The sequence below is a fragment of the Urocampus carinirostris genome, chromosome 1 (genome assembly GCF_059441175.1).
Source record: "Urocampus carinirostris isolate Australia breed hairy pipefish chromosome 1, RoL_Ucar_1.0, whole genome shotgun sequence".
Lineage (NCBI taxonomy): Eukaryota > Metazoa > Chordata > Actinopteri > Syngnathiformes > Syngnathidae > Urocampus > Urocampus carinirostris.
Window position 1 is genome coordinate 34944027 of NC_142349.1, and position 5733 is coordinate 34949759.

At 36.5% G+C, this 5733-nt stretch overlaps 1 non-coding gene across 1 annotated transcript; it reads right to left on the bottom strand.

Moving 5' to 3' along the window:
* Positions 1 to 1091: 1091 nt before the first annotated feature.
* trnar-ucu (transfer RNA arginine (anticodon UCU)) lies at positions 1092 to 1165 on the bottom strand. The gene has a single exon. It is a non-coding gene; the product is annotated as a tRNA-Arg (tRNA).
* Positions 1166 to 5733: the final 4568 nt, after the last annotated feature.

The window sequence follows — 5733 nt, forward strand, 5'->3', positions numbered from 1 at the left end:
ACTTGCACTTTTTAGCACTTATTTTCAGTTGCACTACACAATAGAGTGATATCTAATGGTCAGATAATGCACACTGTCACTTTAAGCACCCATAAAAAACAAAGAGATTTTTAAAGGTCTTTAAGAATATAATTAAATTTGCAGTTCATCAGCAAACTCGGATAAAACAATACTTTAGAATCTAGAGTCTCGATGAAATTATTTAAAAAAAACGAAAAAAATCTGAAGCAAAATAGAGCTATCAAAATTCATATTTTGTTTAAAGCAAAGTCGTGATTGGTCCTTACCGGATGTCATATTTACTTGACATCAAGGGACTATTTGGCATGGTGAGTTTTGCTGCTTGATTACTATCCACAAATGAAATTCAATCGGAATTATGTAATTTGCCTAACTCAGGCATAAATCATCGGATTGATTTTCCTTTTTAAAAAAAAAGCAAGCAAATAGAATGGAACATTTGCCATAAGCTAATATAATATTTGTCAACTTATGTGCAAATGTTGCTGTCTGTGGACCAGCTAAAGCTCTTACCCAACGTACACACAAAAATGATATATATATGAAGATATGACACAGATAAACGGTTACATTTAATAAAAATTGCATGTTCAGAAATGAAATATAAGGTGCTAAATATGGATCTTTATTTTCTTTAAATGGTGGTATGATTGGTTTGTTTTGGAAAATTAAAACAAGCCAGTAAAAAGTATATGTGTGGAAAATATATTCACATACCAGAATTGGAACTCAAATGACATGTAAAAGCAGAGCACATTAAGGCATTAATATTCCCTAGCAAGAAACTACTTATAAAGTGGGGGCTGGGAAGACCGGAAGTGAAAAAGCATGCACGTGAACACACAAAGGCTGCAATGTGCTGTATGAATGAAACAATTTTCCATAAAATCGCAAATATTACCTATGCTAAGTTATATTTCAAGACGTATTTTGAAAAGAAAAGCTACATGTCTCACACAAGATTCCTTACCCAATCTTAGTCTCCATCCTCTAAAGCTATAAATAGAACGCCTCAAACAGGCTTTCTATTCCCCTCTCAAACACATTGCCAAAAATGCCACAATTACAATCATCTCTGCCGGGACTCGAACCCGGAGCCTCTGGATTAGAAGTCCAGCGCGCTATTCCATTGCGCCACAGAGACTCAAGCACACATAAAAGCGGAAAAGGGTTGATACACCACCCATTCCGTCACCCCCTCCATCCCTCAGCATCAGGACCGCAGCATAGAGTTGGGGCATTGTCACCGTCAGCAGACAGGGGGTGCTAAAGAGGCGCGTTTCATGAGCGCAACGAATGAAATGCATACAAATAAACATGCCAGACTACATATTCGATTTTAAAATAGATTTAAAAAAGAAATAGTATCAGAAATATGAAGAAAGAAAAAATAAACTAAGAAAAGCCCACACATTCATGTTTTTGGTTTCAAGAAAAAAATGTTTTAATAGTGTTGAAAAAGGGATGTTTAGTTACACATTTTTTAAGACTGATAGCAGTACACAATTCATCCGTACTCACTGTTACAAAATGCCCATAGTATCAATATGCTACTCTAAATTAAGGATGTCAGACATCTATTTTGTTTCAGACCAATACAAATATAAGTACTCGGATGGATCAATACTCACAGTTCCCAAGTGACAACAAAATTGATAAGTTAGATAAGGTTTTTTTTTTGTGGGATATTTATAATCTCCGAAAAGAATACAATTTACTTTTCAGAACCCTCCAAGACAAAGTGACAATAGTATTTTTAGTTCAACATAAATTGTTGTTGTACAATACCGGACCAATACTGATTCTCGATTGTTGATCAGTCATTGATAGCAACTGGAAACTAAAAATGTCAGCAATAAATACCAAAATGTAATATCTATTATCTTTAAAAAATATATAATATAAAATACAATTTGACATTTTAAATGACCTTACGAATAAAAGACGATAACGTAAAGAAATATTTTCCTAAAATCGATCATTTGAAAAAACCTATACATCAAACTACATCTTTACTAAAATGACCTATATGTTTTATTTCATAAATTCTAGTTACACATTGTAAAAAGACCACTATAAAACATAATAGAGTGAATTTCTTAAAATCACATGCTACCAATGCTAATCTTTAATCCCATTTGTACATATAAAATACATATTTATGTATGAACACAGAAATAAATAGAAAAAATAAAGGCTAAACCATCATCTGTAAATGCCTCGTGTTCCTAATTGAACGGCCAAAATTGCAGCGTTGTATACCAGTAACTAAAGCCATCACAAGTACTGAAAATGAAAGCACACCTAATATAGGTAATCACTTAGAGCTAAGATCGAGCCCAAAAAAAATCCGGCCAGACCCAACCCGCAGGTATAAACAGCCCTAGCCTGACCGATTAACTTGATTTGAGGGACAAAGCCTGAAGTATACCCGAAGCGTGCACGAAGTACGCGTGAAACCGAAGTACAGCTTCAGGTTTACTTCAAATCAAGTGTGCAGATTGATAAAGTACTGCAGCACCAAAGTCTGTTACTCGAGTAAAGGTACTGTTACTTCAGAATAATATTATTCAAGATGTAAAAATAAGTCATCCAAATAATTGAGTAAAAGTAAGTGCGTCAAACAGCTTGCATGCTTTGCAGTTTTGATCAACGTTTTATCCCTGAACCCAAGATCTTACCTTTATACTTACCCATCCTTTATCATAAAAAGTATATGCATTGTAAAATATGAGAGGAAAATACATTTGAGAAGGATTATCTGCACATCAAAAAGACTTTGGACTTAGTTGGAAAAAACTAAAAAATGGCTTTCAAAATCATTAAGCTCAAAGCACATTGATAAATTCATGTTGCTTGCTTACAGAATGGAATGTAGTTATGTTTTTGGACACATGCAAAGTAGATTGCATAGGATGCCAGGGTTGTTTGTTATTTTGACTATTATGAACTGTTGTTAAGTTTAAACTTGAGTAGACACTCAAACTAATGAAAGAAGAAATCAATGGATTTTTAACTTGCAAGGACCAGGGGAAAACTCGGATGATAAAATTACATCCCTTCCTAAAGCCCTCCTCCAAGCCCCTTCTTTTTATTAAATCTTCAAGGTCACAAAAAAAAACAAAAAAGGTGTGGAATTCAGCAACACGGTTGGCCAATAGCGACAATGATGCAATAGTTTAAACAACAAATGACAGTGAGTCCAAATAAGAAACGGGCGTCCAATAAATTACCTTGCCACTCAATAGTAAATAGTCAAATAATTGTCACTATTGACCAATCATGCTGCTGTTATTTGATTTCCACACCCTTTTGGCTGAGTTTGTTTTTTGTCACCTGGGAGAATTAATAAAAAGGGCTCAGGGGAGGACCCTAAAAATATATTGGAATTTTTACATCTTGTTTTTCATTTGTACAGCCCTCTCCTGTTCTCCTTGTAAGTTCAAAATTAATTATTCTCTTCTCTTATCTTCTCTCCTTTTTTGAGTGTCTACTCATATATAAACATACGACACATTATAAAAAACAAAACGTATTTCCAGTCATTATGAGTTCATCTGTACTTGTGTTCAATTGAAGTATGTTCCTTCCTCACAACATCAAACTCAATTTTAAATTGTTCTTGTCCAGTGATTCATGTGCTTTGGGGCAAGCTAAAACAGAAGCAAAACACCAGCCAGACAAAACTCAACATTGCACCTTCATTACGTTCACTTGGCAACAATAATAAGTAGGCGGAATGCTTGCTGCGAGCTAAGGTAACACAATAGAAATACTGAGGACAAGACATGCGAAGCCAGTAATTGTGTCGCTGCTGTGCCACCGTTGTGTATTAATTGTATACTGTGTGTGTGTTTTATTTTAACCTTGCAGGTCCAAAATCCGAGCTGACAGGCGAGCCGCTAACACGAAGATAAAGCAATTTGGAAGAAGCTAACTGGTTTCGCAGCTGCCTCTGCGCTCAGTGTGTGTGCGTTTCTTAACAAATTACACATCTAAATTGACACAAAATTGGAAAATACAACCGTGCAAAAACAAATCACACTCATAAGATAACTACTTCTCCCGAAACTCGCTTACAAGTGGCAACCTACGTTAAAATGCACTCTCTAAAAATATCCATTTTTTTCCATTCACAAATCCAGGATTGGTGAGTAATGGAATACAAGTAACGGTGTAACGTAACCAGGACACAAAAAACATGTACCGTATTTTCCGCACGATAAGGCGCACCTAAAAGCCTTTATTTTTTTCAAAAGCTGACCATGCGCCTTATAATACAGTGCGCCTTATTTATGGATCAATTTTAAAATTGCAAAGTTTTCCAACTAACTTGCAGCCGCCGACTAGATTTTCCCCCGAACGCCAAGTAGTCCGCGGTGTATGCTGGGATTTATTTACCGGCGTTTCATTGGCTAACCAATGTGTCAATCATCATTTGAATCGATCACTATTGGCTAAAGTTATTCGGAGGTCAAGGGGCGGATCCTTTTTATCATTTACAGGCTGGCATTGGCTTAAACGGCAAACAAAGCCTGCAATTGGCCGAAAAAGATGTGTCAATCATCAGTTGAATCGATCACTATTGGCTAAAGTTATTCGGAGGTCAAGGGGCGGATCCTTTTTATATTTACAGGCTGCCATTGGCTTAAACGGCGAAACAAAGCCTGCAATTGGCCGAAAAAGATAAATGCGTATAGCATGTGGCTGACGGCATAGAGAAAGCATTTTTTTCTATTCTGTATTTGTAAATATTGTATTCTCCTGGATTTACTACCCTCACGGATATAAGAGGACATTGCCTGCACATTATTATGAACACAACGACTTCGGTGAGCTACTCCGGGTTTTATATTGTCCCTGTATCCTGTTTCAGACTGAACTCGATGTTTCTGTGATAAACGGTGCAGATAATGGATGGAATGGAGTGTCTATTTTTAAATTAAACTCAATTCCAAGTGTTTATTGTCATATGCACAATAAAGTTGCGAGCAAAAAAGAAAATAGATACTAAGGAATGGTTAGCATTTCTTGAATCCCAAGACTTTAACCTTCCGAATGATGGAACGATGCATTTGAGTGACATCTTACGGACACCGCATCCGCACGTGTTCTCGACACGTATTTGCGTCTTTGCAAGCTTTGGGAATGTTAAGGGGGTAATAAGTTGGACTGAACTATCTGACTGTTTTGTCCACGTTCCCATTGTAGCGCCTTATAATCCGGTGTGTCTTATGTATGTCAAAAATAGGACCAAAAACTATTTTTTCGGGGTGCGCCCTATAACCCGGTGCGCCTTATAGTGCGGAAAATACGGTAATTGTATTCTGGTAGTTACAGAAAGACAGGTACATTTAGTGCACACAAGAAATTACTTTGCAGGATTCCGTTTTTATTTAACACACAATGTGCCAATAGAGGAATTGCGTTATAATTTTAATCACTGACATAAGCCTTTTGATCAATTTTTTGAGTTCTGTCGTGTTGATGGTTTACGTGGTCACAGATATAAGTTACGTGTGCCTAGACCTACCAGCAACTTGCATGGAAACTTTATTTCTTTCCGGATACCAAAAATTTGGAATTTTTTGCCTGACCGGGTTATTATTGCAAATACGGTGCAAACCTTTAAGCAAAGGTTGGCAGAAACAGATCTGTCAAATTTCCTTAGGGGAGGGGGCGTAAGGTGACCATATTTGGCCATGCTCACTC